Genomic DNA, 22,464 nt, shown 5'->3' on the forward strand with positions numbered 1-22,464 from the left:
CGCAATTCTTCCGACATCACTGTCGCAATATTTTGAGGTACGTAGCAACTTTTACTACATTACTGTCGCATTATTATGAGGTTCGTAGCAACTCTTAGGACATGACTGTCAGCATCACTTTGAGGTTATTCGAAACGTTCACTCCATTACTGTTAGCATCATCTTGAGTTCATTAGCAATTCTTCTGACATCACTGTCGCAATATTTTGAGGTTTGTAGCAACTTTTACTAAATTACTGTCGCATTATTTTGAGGTTAGAAGCAACTCTTACTACATGACTGTAAGCATCACTGAGTTGATTAGCAACTATCACTACATTACTGTTAGCATCATTTTGAGTTAATGAGCAATTCTCACGACATCACTGTAGCATTGAATTGAGTTCATTAGCAACTCTTACTAAATGACTGTCAGCATCACTTTGAGGTTGTTCGAAACTCTTACTACATTACTTTAAGCATCACTGAGTTTCTTAGCAACTATCGCTACATTACTATTAGCATCATCTTGAGTTCATTAACAATTCTTCCGACATCACTGTCGCAATATTTTGAGGTTCGGAGCAACTTTTACTACATGACGGTCGCATTATCTTGAGGTTTGTAGCAACTCTTACTACATGACTGTCAGCATCACTTTGAGGTTATTCTAAACCTTCACTCCATTACTGTTAGCATCATTTTGAGTTCATTAGCGATTCTTACTACGTCACTGTCGCATCATTTTGAGATCATTAGCAATTCTTCCGACATCACTGTCGCATTATTTTGAGGTTCGTAGCAACTTTTACTACATGACTGTCGCATTATTTTGAGGTTGGTAGCAACTCTTAGTACATCACTGTCAGCATCAGTTTGAGGTTATTTGAAACGTTCACTCCATTACTGTTAGCATCATTTTGAGATCATTACCAATTCTTCTGACATCACTATCGCATCATTTTGAGATCTTTAGCAATTCTTCTGACATCACTGTTGCATTATTTTGAGGTTCGTAGCAACTCTTACTACATGACTGTCAGCATCACTTTGAGGTTATTCGAAATGTTCACTCAATTACTGCTAGCATCATTTTGAGTTCATTAGCAATTCTTACTATATCACTGTCGCATCATTTTGAGATCATCAGCAATTCTTCTGACATCACTGTAGCATTATTTTGATGTTCGTAGCAACTCTTACAACATTACTGTTGCATTATTTGATGGTTCGTAGCAACTCCTACTACATTACTGTCAGCATCACTTTGAGTTTATTCGCAATTATCACTACATTACTGTTAGCTTCATTTTGAGGTTAGAAGCAACTGTTACAACATGACTGAGAGCATCACTTTTAGGTTGTTCGAAACACTTACTACATTACTGTAAGCATCACTGAGTTAATTAGCAACTATCACTACATTACTGTTAGCATCATTTTGAGTTCATTAGCAATTCTTCCGACATCACTGTCGCAATATTTTGAGGTTCGTAGCAACACTTACTACATGACTGTCAGCATCACTTTGAGGTTATTCGAAACTTTCACTCCATTACTCTTAGCATCATTTTGAGTTCATTAGCAATTCTTACTACATCACTGTCGCATCATTTTGAGATCATTAGCAATTCTTCCGACATCACTGTCGCATTATTTTGAGGTTCATGGCAACTCTTACTACATCACTGTCACATCATTTTTAGATCATTAGCAATTCTTCTGACATCACTGTCGCATTATTTTGAGGTTCGTAGCAACTGTTACTACATGACTGTCAGCATCACTTTGAGGTTATTCGAAACACTTACCACATTATTGTCAGCATCACTGAGTTGATTAGCAACTATCACTACATTACTTTTAGCATCATTTTAAGTTCATTAGCAATTCTTCCGACATCACTGTCGCAATATTTTGAGGTTCGTAGCAACTTTTACTACATTACTATCGCATTATTATGAGGTTCGTAGCAACTCTTAGTACATGACTGTCAGCATCACTTTGAGGTTATTCGAAACTTTCTCTCCATTACTGTTAGCATCATCTTGAGTTCATTAGCAATTCTTCTGACATCACTGTCGCAATATTTTGAGGTTTGTAGCAACTTTTACTACATTACTGTCGCATTATTTTGAGGTTCGTAGCAACTCTTACTACATTACTGTCAGCATCACTTTGAGTTTTTTAGCAACTATCACTACATTACTGTTAGCATCATTTTGAGTTAATGAGCAATTCTCACGACATCACTGTAGCATTGAATTGAGTTCATTAGCAACTCTTACTAAATGACTGTCAGCATCACTTTGAGGTTGTTCGAAACTCTTACTACATTACTTTAAGCATCACTGAGTTTCTTAGCAACTATCGCTACATTACTGTTGGCATCATCTTGAGTTCATTAACAATTCTTCCGACATCACTGTCGCAATATTTTGAGGTTCGGAGCAACTTTTACTACATGACTGTCGCATTATCTTGAGGTTTGTAGCAACACTTACTACATGACTTTCAGCATCACTTTGAGGTTATTCGAAACGTTCACTCCATTACTGTTAGCATCATTTTGAGTTCATTAGCAATTCTTCTGACATCACTGTCGCATCATTTTGAGATCTTTAGCAATTCTTCTGACATCACTGTCGCATTTTTTTTTAGGTTCACAGCAACTCTTACTACATGACTGTCAGCATCACTTTGAGGTTATTCGAAACGTTCACTCCATTACTGTTACCATCATTTTGAGATCATGACCAATTCTTCTGACATCACTGTCGCATCATTTTGAGATCTTTAGCAATTCTTCTGACATCACTGTCGCATTATTTTGAGGTTCGTAGCAACTCTTGCTACATGACTGTCAGCATCACTTTGAGGTTATTCGAAACACTTACTACATTACTGCAAGCATCACTGAGTTGATTAGCAACAATCACTACATTACTGTTAGCATCATTTTAAGTTCATTAGCAATTCTTCCGACATCACTGTCGCAATATTTTGAGGTTCGTAGCAACTCTTACTCCATGACTGTCAGCATCACTTTGAGGTTCTTCGAAACACTTACTACATTACTGTAAGCATTACTGACTTGATTAGCAACTATGACTAAATTACTGTTAGCATCATTTTGAGTTCATTAGCAATTCTTCCGACATCACCGTTGCAATATTTTGAGGTTTGTAGCAACTTTTACGACATTACTGTCGCATTATTTTGAGGTTCGTAGCAACTCTTACAACATGACTGTCAGCATCACTTTGAAGTTCTTCGAAACACTTACTACATTACTGTAAGCATCACTGAGTTGATTAGCAACTATCACTACATTACTGTTAGCATCATTTTGAGTTCATTAGCAATTCTTCCGACATCACTGTCGCAATATTTTGAGGTTTGTAGCAACTCTTACTACATGACTGTCAGCATCACTTTGAGGTTGTTCGAAACACTTACTCTATTACTGTTAGCATCGTTTTGAGTTCATTAGCAATTCTTACTACATCACTGTCGCATCATTTTGAGATCATTAGCAATTCTTCTGACATCACTGTCACATTATTTTGAGGTTCGTAGCAACTCTTACTACATTATTGTTGCATTATTTTAAGGTTTGTAGCAACTCTTACTACATTACTGTCAGCATCACTTTGAGTTTATTTGCAACTTTCACTACATTACTGTTAGCATCATTTTGAGTTTATTAGCAACTATCACTACATTACTGTTAGCATCATTTTGAGTTGTTGAGCAATTCTCACGACATCACTTTAGCATTAAATTGAGTTCATTAGCAACTCTTACTAAATGACTGTTAGCATCACTTTGAGGTTGTTCGAAACTCTTTCTACATTACTGTAATCATCACTGAGTTTCTTAGCAACTATCACTACATGACTGTTAGCATCATCTTGAGTTCATTAGCAATTCTTCCGACATCGCTGTCGCAATATTTTGAGGTTCGTAGCAACTTCTACTACATTACTGTCACATTATTTTGAGGTTCTTAGCAACTCTTAGTACATGACTGTCAGCATATCTTTGAGGTTATTCGAAACTTTCACTCCATTGCTGTTAGCATCATTTTGAGTTCATTAGCAATTCTTACGACATCACCGTCGCAATATTTTGAGGTTTGTAGCAACTTTTACGACATTACTGTCGCATTATTTTGAGGTTCGTAGCAACTCTTCCTACATGACTGTCAGCATCACTTTGAGGTTATTCGAAACTTTCACTCCATTGCTGTTAGCATCATTTTGAGTTCATTAGCGATTCTTCCGACATCACTGTCGCATTATTTTGAGGTTCGTAGCAACTCTTACTACATCACTGTCGCATCATTTTGAGATCATTAGCAATTCTTCCGACATCACTGTCGCATTATTTTGAGGTTCGTAGCAACTCTTACTACATTACTGTTGCATTATTTAAAGGTTCGTAGCAACTCTTACTACATGACTTTCAGCATCACTTTTAGGTTGTTCGAAACAGTTACTACATTACTGTAAGCGTCACTGAGTTGATTAGCAACTATCACTACATTACTTTTAACATCATTTTGAGTTCATTAGCAATTCTTACTACATGACTGTCGCATCATTTTGACATCATTAGCAATTCTTGTGACATCACTGTCACATTATTTTGAGGTTCGTAGCAACTCTTACTACATTACTGTCAGCATCACTTTGAGTTTATTAGCAACTATCACTACATAACTGTTAGCATCATTTTGAGTTGTTGAGCAATTCTCACGACATCACTGTAGCATTAAAATCAGTTCATTAGCAACTCTTACTAAATGACTTTCAGCATCACTTTGAGGTTGGTCGAAACTCTTACTACATTACTGTAAGCATTACTGACTTGATTAGCAACTATCACTACATTACTTTTAGCATCATTTTGAGTTTATTAGCAACTATCACTACATTACTTTTAGCATCATTTTGAGTTTATTAGTAACTATCACTACAATACTGTTAGCTTCATTTTGAGTTTATTAGCAATTCATAGACATCACTGTCGCATCTAATTGAGGTTAGTAGCAACTCTTACTACATGACTGTCAGCATCACTTTGAGGTTGTTTGAAAAACTTACTACATTACTGTAAGCATCACTGAGTTTATTAGCAACTATCACTACATTACTGTTAGCATCATTTTGAGGTTAGAAGCAACTGTTACCACATGACTGACAGCATCACTTTTAGGTTGTTCGAAACACTTACTACATTACTGTAAGCATCACTGAGTTAATTAGCAACTATCACTACATTACTTTTAGCATCATTTTGAGTTCATTCGCAATTCTTCCGACATCACTGTCGCAATATTTTGAGGTTCGTTGCACCTTTTACTACATTACTTTTGCATTATTTTGAGGTTCGTAGCAACTCTTCGAACATGACTGTCGCATTATTTTGAGGTTCGTAGCAACTCTTCGTACATGACTGTCAGCATCACTTTGAGGTTATTCGAAACACTTACTACATTACTGTAAGCATCACTGAGTTGATTAGCAACTATCACTACATTACTGTTAACATCATTTTGAGTTCATTAGCAATTCTTCCGACATCACTGTCGCAGTATTTTGAGGTTCGTAGCAACTTTTACTACATTACTGTCGCATTATTTTGAGGTTCGTAGCAACTCTTAGTGCATGACTGTCAGCATCACTTTGAGGTTATTCGAAAGTTTCACTCCATTACTGTTAGCATCATTTTGAGTTCATTAGCAATTCTTCCGACATCACTGTCGCAATATTTTGAGGTTCATAGCAACACTTACAACATGACTGTCAGCATCACTTTGAGGTTTTTTCGAAACTTTCACTCCATTACTGTTAGCATCATTTTGAGTTCATTAGCAATTCTTTCTACATCACTGTCGCATCATTTTGAGATCATTAGCAATTCTTCCGACATCACTGTCGCATTATTTTGAGGTTCATAGCAACTGTTACTACATGACTGTCAGCATCACTTTGAGTTTATTCGAAACACTTACTACATTACTGTAAGCATCACTGACTTGATTAGCAACTATCACTACATTACTGTTAGCATCATTTTGAGTTCATTAGCAATTCTTCCGACATCACTGTCGCAATATTTTAGGTTTGTAGCAACTCTTACTACATTATTATTGCATTATTTTAAGGTTCGCAGCAACTCTTACTACATTACTGTCAGCATCACTTTGAGTTTTTTCGCAACTATCACTACATAACTGTTAGCATCATTTTGAGTTGTTGAGCAATTATCACGACATCACTGTAGCATTAAATTCAGTTCATTAGCAACTCTTACTAAATGACTTTCAGCATCACTTTGAGGTTGTTCGAAACTCTTACTACATTACTGTAAGCATCACTGAGTTTCTTAGCAACTATCACTACATTACTGTTAGCATCATCTTGAGTTCATTAGCAATTCTTCCGACATCACTGTTGCATCATTTTGAGATCTTTAGCAATTCTTCTGACATCACTGTCGCATTATTTTGAGGTTCGTAGCAACTCTTACTACATGACTGTCAGCATCACTTTGAGGTTATTCGAAACACTTACTACATTACTGTAAGCATCACTGACTTGATTAGCAACTATCACTACATTACTGTTCGCATCATTTTGAGTTCATTAGCAATTCTTCCGACATCACTGTCGCAATATTTTGAGGTTCGTAGCAACTCTTACTACATCATTGTTGCATTATTTTAAGCTTCATAGCAACTGTTACTACATGACTGTCAGCATCACTTTGAGGTTATTCGAAACACTTTCTACATTACTGCAAGCATCACTGAGTTGATTAGCAACTATCACTACATTACTGTTAGCATCATTTTAAGTTCATTAGCAATTCTTCCGACATCACTGTCGCAATATTTTGAGGTTCGTAGCAACTTTTACTACATTACTGTCGCATTATTTTGAGGTTTGTAGCAACTATTAGTACATGACTGTCAGCATCACTTTGAGGTTATTCGAAACGTTCACTCCATTACTGTTAGCATCATTTTGAGATCATTAGCAATTCTTCTAACATCACTGTCGCATCATTTTGAGGTTCGTAGCAACTCTTACTACATGACTGTCAGCATCACTTTGAGGTTGTTCGAAACACTTACTACATTACTGTATGCATCACTGACTTGATTAGCAACTATCACTACATTACTTTTAGCATCATTTTGAGTTCATTAGCAATTCTTCCGACATCACTGTCGCAATATTTTGAGGTTCGTGGCAACCTTTACTACATTACTGTCGCATTATTTTGAGGTTCGTCGCAAAACTTACTACATGACTGTCAGCATCACTTTGAGGTTATTCGAAAGTTTCACTCCATTACTGTTAGCATCATTTTGAGTTCATTAGCAATTCTTCCGACATCACTGTCGCAATATTTTGAGGTTCGTAGCAACTCTTACTACATTATTATTGCATTATTTTAAGGTTCGCAGCAACTCTTACTGCAGTACTGTCAGCATCACTTTGAGTTTTTTAGCAACTATCACTACATAACTGTTAGCATCATTTTGAGTTGTTGAGCAATTCTCACAACATCACTGTAGCATTAAAGTGAGTTCATTAGCAACTCTTACTAAATGACTTTCAGCATCACTTTGAGGTTGTTCGAAACTCTTACTACATTACTGTAAGCATCACTGAGTTTCTTAGCAACTATCACTACATTACTGTTAGCATCATCTTGAGTTCATTAGCAATTCTTTCGACATCACTGTCGCAATATTTTGAGGTTCGTAGCAACACTTACTACATTACTGTCGCATTATTTTGAGGTCCGTAGCAACACTTACTACATGACTGTCAGCATCACATTGAGGTTATTCGAAAGTTTCACTCCATTACTGTTAGCATCATTTCAAGTTCATGAGCAATTCTTCCGACATCACTGTCGCAATATTTTGAGGTTTCGTAGCAACTTTTACTACATTACTGTCGCATTATTTTGAGGTTCGTAGCAACTCTTCGTACATGACTGTCAGCATCACTTTGAGGTTATTCGAAACACTTACTACATTACTGTAAGCATCACTGAGTTGATTCGCAACTATCACTACATTACTGTTAGCATCATTTTGAGTTCATTAGCAATTCTTCCGACATCACGATCGCAATATTTTGAGGTTCGTAGCAACTTTTACTGCATGACTGTCGCATTATTTTGAGATTTGTAGCAACACTTACGACATGACTGTCAGCATCACTTTGAAGTTATTCGAAAGTTTCACTCCATTACTGTTAGCATCATTTTGAGTTCATTAGCGATTCTTACTACATCACTGTCGCATCATTTTGAGATCATTAGCAATTCTTCTGACATCACTGTCGCATTAATTGCAGGTTCGTAGCAACTGTTACTACATGACTGTCAGCATCACTTTGAGGTTATTCCAAACACTTACTACATTACTGCAAGCATCACTGAGTTAATTAGCAACTATCACTACATTACTTTTAGCATCTTTTTGAGTTCATTAGCAATTCTTCAGACATCACTGTCGCAATATTTTGAGGTTCGTAGCAACTTTTACTACATTACTGTCGCATTATTTTGAGGTTCGTAGCAACTAATAGTACATGACTGTCAGCATCACTTTGAGGTTATTCGAAACGTTCACTCCATTACTGTTAGCATCATTTTGAGATCATTAGCAATTCTTACTACATCACTGTCGCATCATTTTGAGATCTTTAGCAATTCTTCTGACATCACTGTCGCATTATTTTGAGGTTCGTAGCAACTCTGACTACATGACTGTCAGCATCACTTTGAGGTTGTTCGAAACACTTACTACATTACTGTAAGCATCACTGACTTGATTAGCAACTATCACTACATTACTGTTAGCATCATTTTAAGTTCATTAGCAATTCTTACTACATCACTGTCGCAATATTTTGAGGTTCGTAGCAACTTTTACTAAATTACTGTCGCATTATTTTGAGGTTCGTAGCAACTCTTACTACATTATTGTTGCATTATTTTAAGCTTCATAGCAACTCTTACTACATTACTGTTAGCATCACTTTGAGTTCATTAGCAATTCTTCCTACAACACTGTCGCATCATTTTGAGTTCATTAGCAATTCTTCCGACATCACTGTCGCAATATTTTGAGGTTCGTAGCAACTCTTACTACATTATTATTGCATTATTTTAAGGTTCGCAGCAACTCTTACTACATTACTGTCAGCATCACTTTTAGTTTTTTAGCAACTATCACTACATAACTGTTAGCATCATTTTGAGTTGTTGAGCAATTCTCACGACATCACTGTAGCATTAAATTGAGTTCATTAGCAACTCTTACTAAATGACTTTCAGCATCACTTTAAGGTTGTTCGAAACTCTTACTACATTACTGTAAGCATCACTGAGTTGATTAGCAACTATCACTACATTACTGTTAGCATCATTTTGACTTCATTAGCAATTCTTCCGACATCACGATCGCATTATTTTGAGGTTCGTAGCAACACTTACTACATGACTGTCAGCATCACTTTGAGGTTATTCGAAAGTTTCACTCCATTACTGTTAGCATCATCTTGAGTTCATTAGCAATTCTTCCGACATCACTGTTGCATCATTTTGAGATCTTTAGCAATTCTTCTGACATCACTGTCGCATTATTTTGAGGTTCGTAGCAACTCTTACTACATGACTGTCAGCATCACTTTGAGGTTTTTCGAAACACTTACTACATTACTGCAAGCATCACTGAGTTAATTAGCAACTATCACTACATTACTTTTAGCATCATTTTGAGTTCATTCGCAATTCTTCCGACATCACTGTCGCAATATTTTGAGGTTCGTAGCAACTTTTACTACATTACTGTCGCATTATTTTGAGTTTCGTAGCAACTATTAGTACATGACTGTCAGCATCACTTTGAGGTTATTCGAAACGTTCACTCCATTACTGTTAGCATCATTTTGAGATCATTAGCAATTCTTACTACATCACTGTCGCATCATTTTGAGATCTTTAGCAATTCTTCTGACATCACTGTCGCATTATTTTGAGGTTCGTAGCAACTCTGACTACATGACTGTCAGCATCACTTTGAGGTTGTTCGAAACACTTACTACATTACTGTAAGCATCACTGACTTGATTAGCAACTATCACTACATTACTGTTAGCATCATTTCAAGTTCATGAGCAATTCTTCCGACATCACTGTCGCAATATTTTGAGGTTCGTAGCAACTTTTACTACATTACTGTCGCATTATTTTGAGGTTCGTAGCAACTCTTAGTACATGACTGTCAGCATCACTTTGAGGTTATTCGAAACACTTACCACATTACTGTAAGCATCACTGAGTTGATTAGCAACTATCACTACATTACTGTTAGCATCATTTTGACTTCATTAGCAATTCTTCCGACATCACTATCGCAATATTTTGAGGTTCGTAGCAACTTTTACGACATTACTGTCGCATTATTTTGAGGTTCGTAGCAACACTTACTACATGACTGTCAGCATCACTTTTAGGTTATTCGAAAGTTTCACTCCATTACTGTTAGCATCATTTTGAGTTCATTAGCAATTCTTCCAACATCACTGTCGCAATATTTTGAGGTTCGTAGCAACTCTTACTACATTATTGTTGCATTATTTGAAGCTTCATAGCAACTCTTACTACATTACTGTTAGCATCACTTTGAGTTTATTAGCAACTATCACTACATAACTGTTAGCATCATTTTGAGTTGTTGAGCAATTCTCACGACATCACTGTAGCATTAAATTGAGTTCATTAGCAACTCTTACTAAATGACTTTCAGCATCACTTTGAGGTTGTTCGAAACTCTTACTACATTACTGTAAGCATCACTGAGTTTTTTCGCAACTATCGCTACATTACTGTTAGCATCATCTTGAGTTCTTTATCAATTCTTCCGACATCACTGTCGCAATATTTTGAGGTTCGTAGCAACTTTTACTACATGACTGTCGCATTATTTTGAGGTTCGTAGCAACACTTACTACATGACTGTCAGCATCACTTTGAGGTTATTCGAAAGTTTCACTCCATTACTGTTAGCATCATTTTGAGTTCATTAGCAATTCTTCCGACATCACTGTCGCAATATTTTGAGGTTCGTAGCAACTCTTACTACATTATTGTTGCATTATTTTAAGCTTCATAGCAACTCTTACTACATTACTGTTAGCATCACTTTGAGTTCATTAGCAATTCTTCCTACAACACTGTCGCATCATTTTAAGTTCATTAGCAATTCTTCCGACATCACTGTCGCAATATTTTGAGGTTCGTAGCAACTCTTACTACATTATTATTGCATTATTTTAAGGTCCGCAGCAACTCTTACTATATGACTGTCAGCATCACTTTGAGTTTATTAGCAACTATCACTACATCACTGTTGCATCATTTTGAGATCTTTAGCAATTCTTCTGACATCACTGTCGCAATATTTTGAGGTTCGTAGCAACTTTTACTACATTACTGTCGCATTATTTTGATGTTCGTAGCAACTCTTAGTACATGACTGTCAGCGTCACTTTGAGGTTAATCGAAACGTTCACTCCATTACTGTTAGCATCATTTTGAGATCATTACCAATTCTTCTGACATCACTGTTGCATCATTTTGAGATCTTTAGCAATTCTTCCGACATCACTGTCGCATTATTTTGAGGTTCGCAGCAACATTTACTCCATGACTGCTAGCATCAGTTTGAGTTCGTTCGAAACACTGACTACATTACTGTAAGCATCACTTTGAGGTTATTCGAAAGTTTCACTCCATTACCGTTAGCATCATCTTGAGTTCATTAGCAATTCTTCCGACATCACTGTCGCAATATTTTGAGGTTCGTCGCAACTTTTACTACATGACTGTCGCATTATTTTGAGGTTCGTAGCAACTCTTACTACATTATTGTCAGCATCACTTTGTAGTTGTTCGAAACACTTACTACATCACTGTCGCATTATTTTGAGGTTCGTAGCCACTCTTAGTACATGACTGTCAGCATCACTTTGAGGTTATTCGAAACACTTACTACATTACTGTAAGCATCACTGAGTTGATTAGCAACTATCACTACATTACTTTTAGCATCATTTTGAGTTCATTAGCAATTCTTCCGACATCACTGTCGCAATATTTTGAGGTTCGTAGCAACTTTTACTACATTACTGTCGCATTATTTTGAGGTTCGTAGCAACTATTAGTACATGACTGTCAGCATCACTTTGAGGTTATTCGAAATGTTCACTCCATTACTGTTAGCATCATTTTGAGATCATTAGCAATTCTTACTACATCACTGTCGCATCATTTTGAGATCTTTAGCAATTCTTCTGACATCACTGTCGCATTATTTTGAGGTTCGTAGCAACTCTGACTACATGACTGTCAGCATCACTTTGAGGTTGTTCGAAACACTTACTACATTACTGTAAGCATCACTGAGTTGATTAGCAACTATCACTACATTACTTTTAGCATCATTTTAAGTTCATTAGCAATTCTTCCGACATCACTGTTGCAATATTTTTAGGTTCGTAGCAACTCTTAATACATTATTGTTGCATTACTTTAAGGTTCGTTGCAACTCTTACTACATTACTGTCAGCATCACTTTGAGTTTATTAGCAACTATCACTACATTACTGTTAGCATCATTTTGAGTTGTTGAGCAATTCTCACGACATCACTGTAGCATTAAATTGAGTTCATTAGCAACTCTTCCTAAATGACCTTCAGCATCATTTGAGGTTTTTGGAAACTCTTACTACATTACTGTAAGCATCACTGAGTTTCTTAGCAACTATCACTACATTACTGTTAGCATCATCTTGAGTTCATTAGCAATACTTCCGACATCACTGTCGCAATATTTTGAGGTTCGTAGCAACGTTTACTACATTACTGTCGCATTATTTCGAGGTTCTTAGCAACTCTTAGTACATGACTGTCAGCATCACTTTGAGGTTATTCGAAACGTTCACTCCATTACTGTTAGCATCATTTTGAGTTCATTAGCAATTCTTACAAAATCACTGTCGCATCATTTTGAGATCATTAGCAATTCTTCCGACATCACTGTCGCAATATTTTGAGGTTCGTAGCAACTCTTACTACATGACTGTCAGCATCACTTTGAGGTTATTTGAAACGTTCACTCCATTACTGTTAGCATCATTTTGAGATCATTAGCAATTCTTCTAACATCACTGTCGCATCATTTTGAGATCTTTAGCAATTCTTCTGACATCACTGTCGCATTATTTTGAGGTTCGTAGCAACTCTTACTACATGACTGTCAGCATCACTTTGAGGTTGTTCGAAACACTTACTACATTACTATAAGCATCACTGACTTGATTAGCAACTATCACTCCATTACTGTTAGCATCATTTTGAGTTCATTAGCAATTCTTACTACATCATTGTCACATCATTTTGAGATCATTAGCAATTCTTCCGACATCACTGTCGCAATATTTTGAGGTTCGTAGCAACTCTTACTACATGACCGTCAGCATCACTTTGAGGTTATTTGAAACGTTCACTCCATTACTGTTAGCATCATTTTGAGATCATTAGCAATTCTTCTAACATCACTGTCGCATCATTTTGAGATCTTTAGCAATTCTTCTGACATCACTGTCGCATTATTTTGAGGTTTGTAGCAACTCTTACTACATGACTGTCAGCATCACTTTGAGGTTGTTCGAAACACTTACTACATTACTATAAGCATCACTGACTTGATTAGCAACTATCACTACATTACTATTAGCATCATTTTGAGTTCATTACCAATTCTTCCTACAACACTGTTGCATCATTTTGAGTTCATTAGCAATTCTTCCGACATCACTGTCGCAATATTTTGAGGTTCGTAGCAACTCTTACTACATTATTGTTGCATTATTTTAAGGTTCGTAGTAACTCTTACTACATTACTGTCAGCATCACTTTGAGTTTTTTAGCAACTATCACTACATAACTGTTAGCATCATTTTGAGTTGTTGAGCAATTCTCACGACATCACTGTAGCATTAAATTGAGTTCATTAGCAACTCTTACTAAATGACTGTCAGCGTCACTTTGAGGTTGTTCGAAACTCTTACTACATTACTGAAAGCATCACTGAGTTTCTTAGCAACTATCACTACATTACTGTTAGCATCATTTTGAGTTCATTAGCAATTCTTCCGACATCACTGTCGCAATATTTTGAGGTTCGTAGCAACTTTTACTACATTACTGTCGCATTATTTTGAGGTTCGTAGCAACACTTACTACATGACTGTCAGCATCACTTTGAGGTTATTCGAAAGTTTCACTCCATTACTGTTAGCATCATCTTGAGTTCATTAGCAATTCTTCCGACATCACTGTCGCAATATTTTGAGGTTCGTAGCAACTTTTACTACATTTCTGTCGCATTTTTTTGAGGTTCGTAGCAACTCTTTGTACATGACTGTCAGCATCACTTTGAGGTTATTCGAAACGTTCACTCCATTACTGTTAGCATCATTTTGAGATCATTACCAAATCTTCTGACATCACATTTGCATCATTTTGAGATCTTTATCAATTTTTCCAACATCACTGTCGCATTATTTTGAGGTTCATAGCAACTCTTACTACATGACTGCTTGCATCACTTTGAGGTTGTTCGAAACACTTACTACATTGCTGTAAGCATCACTGACTTGATTAGCAACTATCACTACATTACTGTTAGCATCATTTTAAGTTCATTAGCAATTCTTACTACATTACTGTCGCATTATTTTGAGGTTCGTAGCAACATTTACTACATTACTGTCACATCATTTTGAGGTTCGTAGCAACACTTAGTACATGACTGTCAGCATCACTTTGAGGTTATTCGAAAGTTTCACTCCATTACTTTTAGCATCATTTTGTGTTCATTCGTAATTCTTACGACATCACTCTCACATCATTTTGAGATTATGAGCAATTCTTCCGACATCACTGTCACATTATTTTGTGGTTCGTAGCAACTCTTGCTACACGACTGTCAGCATCACTTTGAGTTTATTAGCAACTATCACTACATTACTGTTAGCATAATTTTGAGTTCATTAGCAATTCTTATGACATCACTTTCGCATCATTTTGAGATCATTAGGAATTTTTACAACATCATTGTAGCATTATTTTGAGGTTATTAGCAACTCTTCCTCCATTACTGTTAGCATCATTTTGAGTTCATTAGCAATTCTTCCGACATCACTGTAGCATTATTTTGAGGTTTTGAGGTTCCTTTGTTTGTAACCGATCTGCTGACCAGCGAGACGCCACCACGCACGGCTGTCAGCTCTGTAAAGGAGGGAGAGGAAGTGGAAAGGACGGAGAAGGGTCGGACCAGGTCTATTTCTAGGTGACCACTCACTATCGTCGGCCACACTGCCCCTCACGGTGGGGAGTGGAGCGCCATCCTGCCACAGTACATTTGTTTAATTCTTTTGCTCTTGCACTTTAATTAAAATGGACTTGACTTGAGAATGTTTTGTTTCAAAATATAGATGAATTCCCAGATTTATAGCTAGCATGAGTATGAAGTTGCACTTGCACCCGGTGGGAAAATGTCCTCTGCATTTGACTCTAACTATGTAGGAGCAGTGGTAGCAGTGTCAGCCTGGGGGCTTGGTCAAGATCAATGACAGGAGTAGCAGACAGGTAATATCCATGGCATGCTTGTTGTTTGAGAGGAGTAAGGGTACACTGTTGGTCTCTCACCTGATGGGCTGTCATCAGCACAAATGATCTGTTCCTAAACATCAAAATCTACCATCCCCCCTGATTGTTTTTTACAACTGGAGTACTGGTTAACACTTTAGAAAGCCTTCATTCAGAGCTGTGAAGAACCTTGAACCTGATATCCCAGACATCAAAGTGGGCCACTAACTGGCCAGATGAAGCTATGCTAGGCTGCTGTATCCTGAAGAGCTAAAGTAGCAGCTTCTGAGAGGGATGCTAACCTGGATGTGTTCATCTCCTACTTTAATATCAGCCCCCAACTTGGAGCTCTGACAGCCTCCAGCTTGTTGTTCCTGTTTCTGCTTCAGTCAACAGGGAACTCCAACCTGCAGTAGAATCTTCAACAACAATGGAATAGAAAAGTGAGGAAGAAAAACTAGAATAAACTTACAAAGCTGAGAAATGTTCATGAAGAAGAAAGGCACACGTTATGATTGAGGCCAGAAACTAAAACTCCACACCAAATGTACTTTGACTTGTAGGATAATGAACTTGAATGTGTTGAAACAGCAGATCAATGAATCCACTACCACACAACAAGATGGTGACCCCCTACCACAAGATGGCGTCACAGATCCTGACGCTCTGTGCAGGAAACTCCGAGCAAAACATTACAACAAAGCTCCTGTTGTTCCCTCCAGGAAAAACTGTGGCTCTGATGAGAAGAAGGATCCCAGCCTCCTCTGAGGATCCATGGCCGCACCATTGGGTAGAAGGACGATTGGGTCGGCACCAGGAGGAACCCTGGTGTCTCCGATGCAGGGAAGATGGAGCAGTGAAGAGGCCACATTGTGGCGTCCTAAAGAGGACATTTGGTGGAGCCTGAGACAGCAAACATCACGCCCCCTTCATCAGAAGAACCACAGCACCAGAAGAAAGAATCCTGGCAGTGACGACAGGGAGGATCAGGGTGACCTCCTCACCTCCACCTTTGAACCTTCAAATGAACTTTAAAAAGCTTCAGAGTGGAGAAGGATTTTTAAACATTTTATTGTTTTTTTCCTTTCATTCTCATTTGTGCGATTGTCTGATTTATTAGAAATAAACACTGTCTGCTGGGTTTACATTGACTGTGATTCTCTTTTTGCATGCAAGTTGAAAGTTCTGCCAATAAAAACACAAGTATTTGAAGACCAAAGGAAGGACCCCCAAAGTCAGGACCCTGAGATCAAAGTGAACGCTCTGATCTCAGAGGTCTGGGATATTTCCCATCCCATGGCCCTTCAAATAAGAGCCCTGTGTCTCTGTCTCAAAGTTTTCAACCGTATTTGTTTGTTAAATTAAAACCAGACGACCACTGTGGTCCTTTTTACACGGTAAGTAAAGCACAGATGCCCTGGTGGACCTGTTGGCACCCTGGACTTTGAATCCAGTGACCTGAGTCCAAGTCTCAGTTCCAGCAGGTTTCCTGCAGCCTTCAGCAGAGCTGCCATGTTTCTCTGTAGAGAACTAAGTGATGCTCTCAGCAGGTTGAGGGCACCACCAACAAGTGAGGGATGAACCTCTGACTTCCTTCTTGTCAAACAGGAAACTCCTAATACGTCATTTGAGTAAAGAACCTCATATTCCTGACATCCAAGTAGTAGTGAAGTGGAGGAAGAAGGGAGGAGATCTCCAACAGGATCCTTCTTTCCTCTGTCCTCCTTGATCTCATGGATCACCACAGTCAAGGGGAGACCCAAGCTCCTGGATGGATCTGGCACTCAGGAGCTGCTGAGTTTTCCAGTGGACTTTGTTCCATCCATGGTTCAGGAACAGGACTCCTACTGGTTAACCTGGTATCTTTCCACCCAACTGTGGGTTCTTGGAGAATTTTTCATGTCATGTCAAGAAATCAGGCTGGTGTGTTTTTCAATGAGAGAAATTCTGGTAACTTAATTAAGTGGCATGTTTGTTGAAGCAGTAATTAACTGATAAATTAAGGAAGGCCTGGCCAGTCTTTGCTCCCAGGTCATACGATGGAGTTAGAAAGTCCTGAATCAATCTGGAGTTCCATGATTTCCTTGTGGTTCATGATCCTTTTGCCAATGTAGTCTGGAACAAGAGCAAGATGAACCTCCAAATATCAACAGGTTGATTGCAGGTGATGTCAAGTGTTATTTTGAGGAACCACCTCCTTGTGTTTGGTTCCATGATGGAAGGGTGAGAACTCTGGATCCAGTGATCCCAGTTCAAGTCTTGGTGGGACCTTCCTGTCTGGAATGTGTCCCATGTAACAAACTGATCAAGAGATGCAATGTGGTTCTAATGTTCTGGTTCATTTCTTGTCCTTTCGAAAAATGAAAATCATTTCTTCCTGCCATGAACTCAGACTGTGTGTTTAATGTTAACAATTTAAAAAATTCTACTTTGTCAGTGAATTAATTCAGTCTGCAACTGTCAGTTTCTGTCAGGATGGCCGAGCGGTCTAAGGCGCTGCGTTCAGGTTGCAGCCTCTCCTGGAGGCGTGGGTTCGAATCCCACTTCTGACAAAGGACATTTTCTCCACATTCCTATGCATCCACAGTGGTAAACTCCAAACCCAGTTGAAGCTGCTCTCCACTGATGGGAGTGAGTGGTTGAACTGGCAGCAGAGGAGGCAAAGGAGCTTCCCTGTGACGTCCCAACATCGCCTGGTTTCCTCCAACATGGAGCAGCCACCAAACTCTAACTTCAATGTTGGATCAAAGTCTGCTGAAGAAATGTGTTTTCTTTCAATTCACATTTTGTCCATTAACTTCATAATCAGAGACTCCATCTCATCACATGACTAAAGTCTGGGTTCTGTATTGGTGGTAAAATATCCTTCCATGCCCCTCACTAGTTTGCACACAGAAAAGCATATTTTACTGGTTTCAGATCTCTTAGCTTGTTCTCTCTCTTAAACCTGCTGAGGCAGCTTTCATTGTGTGATTCATTTTAAAATATAAACATGGAACAGAACCATTGGAATCAGATGTCAGGACATTTGAAGGAATGTCAATCTCCTGTTGAAATGTTGCAGTGTGCAGCTGAGGCTCTCTGGCAGTGGCACCAGGAGCCACAATGGCAGAACCTGGACCCTCCTGGAGGAGAACCACAGGTGAGGGCCTTCTTGGCTCCAGATTGATGGAAGTCAAGTGTCTGAGGCTGTTAGCAGCCATGAAGTTGATCTGGTTGGCACTGGTATTTGTTCTTGCTGCAGCTCAGGAGTGATTCAGGAGAAGAGTTTCAGAACAGCCCAGGTTGGGGACTGGAATTCTAAAATGTCCCCTGGAACCAGACAACCTTGGGAGGTAAAAGCTCCAATCATAGCCACTCAGATGCAGCAGCAGAAGAAGCTGTCATCCACCCTGACAGTCAGAGCATCAAGTCAAGAAAACATCACCATCTTGTAGTTCCAAACCTCCACCTGTCAGATTCAGCTACTTCTTATTGTGGGACTTTAAACTTGAACGCCATGGAATTTGGACAAGGAGTTTTCCTTCCAGTCCAAACATCATCGTCCAGCCTCCAACCAGAGGTCCATCAGTTATCATGGAGCCACAGGTGGAGTCTGGATTCTTTTCTAGAATGAGACGGCAATGACAGTCCTGCCAAGTGACATCACTGACATGAATGGATGACTTCAGTCACATGACTGGATGACTTCAGTCACGTGACTGGATGACTTCAGTCACGTGACTGGATGACAGCGTAGATACCAATGTAGAGGTTGGGGAAATCGTCTCTGAGAATCCAACTTGAACCCACAGCCTCCTTGTTTTCCAAAAACCCAAACAGCGACCATCAGTCTCCCTCCAATCCTGTACTTGGGTAAACAACAAAAACAGAGTAAAAGTCTCTGGCAACATATTTGTTTCCTGTAGGGTTTCTTCATGTATGTGTGGTGTACCTGCTTTCCCAGAGGACTGCCATCTTTGTTCTGTGGGCTGACATGTTTTAGTGTCAGCACAGGTCATAGCGCTGAGACTGAACTCTCATTCTCCTCCAACTATTATTTCCACCTCACACTCCTGCAGATATTCAAGTGAACAGGGAACACAAATTTATGCTCAACTTCTCCTGTGTATTCATCCACAGTCACTAAACAACAACCAAACCAAACAAAAGAGGTTTGCTAGCATGGCGATCAGCTGTAGTTCACCATCTTATCCAGGTCACATGACTCAGGAGTAGCATGGCCGTCTGGCAACCAAAGGGTGGCTGGTTTGATCCTCACTTTCTCCAGTGGCCATGTCAAAGTGTCCTTGAGTAAGAGACTGAACCCCTAAATACTTCTGATGAGTAGGTTGGCTCCTTGCATGGCAGCCTTCAGCATCAGTGTGTGAGTGTGTGTGAATGAGAGGACATTGTTCAGCTCCTTGAGTGCTGCTGAGGTAGAAAGGCTCTGTACAAACTGAGTCCTTTTACCATTTCTTTCCTGCTTCTAGCGGCGCTGTCGTCACTTCCTGTGACCGTGGAAGGAAGGGGTCCCCCTTCAGAATAAGTTTGATATCATTGTTACTTCTTTAGCAGACCAACTCAGAGAGCAGCACAGTGAGGTAGTGTGGCCGAGCGGTCTAAGGCGCTGGATTAAGGTTCCAGTCTCTGAGGAGGCGTGGGTTCAAATCCCACCACTGCCATCATGTCCCAGGTCACTGGAGAGGTGTGGCAGGTCTCTCACAGCCTCTCCTCTCTCTTCCGCTGAGGTCTTCAAACCTGTGACCAAAAGAAGAACCCTCCTTTGAGTCCACAGACCTGAGCATCGCTGCTCTGACTACCAGGTTACCTCCTGGTGATCAGGGTGAAGTCATGGTGAGGTAGTCAGTTGTTCCTTTGTTTTATGACAGAGGCTTCATTGTGAATTAAATAATTTTAATTCTTTACTTGTAGTTTCATGCTGTTTCGATTGAAAAAGACCAGTTCCTGGAGAAGATCTTCTAGGGGTCCAGGTTAAAGCGGTGCCCCAGCTGGCACCAGGTGCTGACCCAGGTCCTGCATGGGAGATACTGTCAGTTCTGTTCTGCCCTGCTCACAACCACAGGCTGGTGTTGAGGCCTGCAGCAACCAGGGCCCCAGTCACCAAGAGTATAAAGGCTGGTCATTGTGGCAGTGGGAGGAGTCAAAATGAAGACAGACCAATGTGAGCAGGACGTTCCTGGAGAAGTCAGAAGAACTTGACCATGTTTCCTACAGTACCCAGGAGGCCTGGTTGTTGTTGAAGGAAGCTCCAAAAGCAAAGAGCAGACAGCAGGACATCAAAAGAAAAGATCCAGACACTAAAACTACAAGTAGAAACAAGAAGAAATACTAAAAGCTTTGGAAAGATACTACAAGGTTGGATATACATTATTATATACACTACTATTCTCATTGACTCCTAAAGAGGGACAGGAAACATTAGAATGTGGATCAGATCAGCTGATTTCAGTGTTGAGTCCATCCCTCCATCCACTTTCTGTTCTTATCCTTTAAGGGTCATGGGGGGGGGGGGGGCGATCCCAGGTGACATTGTTCAAGAGGCAGGGTTCACCCTGGACAGGTCAGAATTCCTGATGATGTCATCAGGGCTTTGACAGTAGCTAGAATTCTGTCTTTGATGTCAGGAGGACATGAAAGAAACCCAATTGAGGAAAGTGGAGGAGAACATTCAGCTTCATTAGAAACACTTGAACTGTTGAACAGTAGAATTTGTTAGAAACAGTTTACAACACTGAGTGACAGGATTGAAGAGGGAAGATTTTTCTACTTTAAATTTAATTCTAACTTTAAACTGGAGATGAACATTTTTAGTGGTTCATATTCTAACATACAGAGGAAGTCATGTCATTCCCTTTTTAAAAAAAGAAAAACATGTGAAGCTCCTCCCCCCAGCTCCAGATGGACAGACAGACATGAGAGAGGCCAGGAAGCAAAGAAGTGTTGTGCTCCTCTCCAGTGCTCTGGTGTTGTTGTGTTCTTCTCAGCTCCATCATGAAGACCTGCTGGCACTGGGCGCTGGTGGAAGTTTGCAGCTCTCACTGGAAAGTCCTGAGGCTCCTCCCACTCTGAAGCAGGCAGTTGCTCCCAGCCAGCCCACACTTTCACTCTCTGGTGTAGGAGTGAAGAACAAAATCAGAATCAAGAACCATCTCTCTTTCATTGGGGCTCCTTTCTCCTTGTTCTGATCCAGAAACTCAACAGCTTCTATCATTGATTGACAGCAAATGTTGATGACACACTGGGATTTTTGTTCTCCTGCTGTCACTGTCAAGTGCAGCTTAACATGAGAGGTAGCAGGATCATTCATGTGTTCATGTTTCCAGCAGACAAGGAGGAAACCTGGGAGGACTTCAGTGACTTTGATCAGTGGTTCTCACTTCATCTTCTCAGTATAAAGTTCAAAGCGAGCTGGCCAGGAGTTGAACCTAGAATCTTCTGATCCGTAGTCAGACTCGTGATCCATTGCACCACCAGCCCTGTGAAGAAGCTGCTGTGTTCATGTGTCCTTGCTGTTACAGAAAAGCCCAACAACATGGTGGCATTTTCAGGGGACACAATGGTGCAGTGGTCAGCACTGTGGCCTCCCAGCAAGAAGGTTCAGCTCTCCTCCTATTTGGTTGCTAGGAACCTGAATCAGTCCTCAGTGGAGCGGTGCTGCTGAGGCTGAGTGAGGCTGAGTGAGGGACTGAGCAGGAGCCAGCAGGTCCAAGCAGGTTCAGGCAAACTCCCCTC

General features: G+C 39.5%; 1 non-coding gene across 1 annotated transcript; it reads left to right on the forward strand.

Annotated features, from left to right (window-relative positions):
* Window positions 1-20,311: 20,311 nt before the first annotated feature.
* Window positions 20,312-20,393, forward strand: trnal-aag (transfer RNA leucine (anticodon AAG)). Its single transcript has one exon. It is a non-coding gene; the product is annotated as a tRNA-Leu (tRNA).
* The last annotated feature ends 2,071 nt before the right edge of the window (window positions 20,394-22,464 follow it).

The sequence above is a fragment of the Aulostomus chinensis genome, chromosome 1, assembly GCF_037954235.1.
Source record: "Aulostomus chinensis isolate RoL2024-O1b breed Wild chromosome 1, RoL_Achi_v1.0, whole genome shotgun sequence".
Classification (NCBI taxonomy): Eukaryota; Metazoa; Chordata; class Actinopteri; order Syngnathiformes; family Aulostomidae; genus Aulostomus; species Aulostomus chinensis.